Raw genomic sequence first — 1,178 nt, 5'->3', positions numbered from 1 at the left:
ACCAAGTAAGCAAAAAGGAATCACTGGTTTCTTGACCAATATGGGTGACATGATAAAAACTGGATGTGAGCAGATTGTTCCAGAAACTAAAGTGAAATACTAGATAGAGACAGAAAGATTGGCCCACAAGCGATGAGCATTGTTTCCTCCTAATTACACTGCCAACATGAGTGTGATGTTACAGTCTTCCATATTGCAAATGCAAGCCAGGTCCAAAAACTGAGAGTGCCCCATCTGGGTACTTCTTAGAGACTCAAATCCTGCTTATATGGGTTTGGATGTGGTTGCCATCCCTTCTCAGGGATGGAGAACTGGCTGATCACCTTCTTAAGCGAGGGTGGAGTGATTTGGTCATTAAAACTCAGAGTTAGTCAACCTAAATATTTTTCTTAGTATTAATGAAATCTAACATGTATTGAATGTTTACTATGTAGCAGATTTTGTTTAGACATATGTAATTATCACTTCAGTACTTAGAGGTACAGGTACTATTCTCATTCCCATTTTACATGTGAAGATATTAAAGTTCAGAGAGACTAAGAAAGTTACCCAAGGCCCGACTGCAAGTGGCAGAACCACTATTTGAATTCAAGAATTGTGGCTCCAGAGCCTACCCTGCTCACCACTGCGCTGAATTACCTCTCTTCTTATTTTGTCCCAGGTTCCCAAACTCAGATGCTTAAATGCAATTCAGTCTTATATATATAAAAGCAGATGGCCATAGAATCTTAGAATTGGAAGGGTATAGAACTTTCTTTCCAGCCAACACAGCAATCTCCTCTCCAGTGTCCCTAAGAAGTAACCAGTTTCACACTTCTAACATTTCCGGCAACAAGAAGTTCCCACATTCCACGTTTAAGTAGCTGATATTTTAGAAAGTTATTTCTTGTTCAGCTGAAGTCTACCTCCATGAGACTTCTACCCACTGGTGTTGATTCCATATAGAATGTTTAATTCTCTTCTGCCTGACAGTCCTGCTTCAGTTTTGAAATAGGATGTCCCTCCTTCACCCAAAGCTCTTTCCCAGTTAAATATCTCCCGGTCAGTGAGCCATTGCTCATATGACACGAATTAGAGGCACTTCCCTTTCCTGACCGCCTTCGTTCAATGCTCCAGTTTGTTAATGTCCTCTTAAATGTCGTGTCCAGAAATAAGCACAAAACTCTATATGCTGGCCA

Source organism: Sturnira hondurensis, unplaced genomic scaffold (assembly GCF_014824575.4).
Source record: "Sturnira hondurensis isolate 20B ecotype Veracruz unplaced genomic scaffold, ASM1482457v3 Scaffold0018484, whole genome shotgun sequence".
Lineage (NCBI taxonomy): Eukaryota > Metazoa > Chordata > Mammalia > Chiroptera > Phyllostomidae > Sturnira > Sturnira hondurensis.
This window is presented reverse-complemented; position numbering follows the sequence as displayed.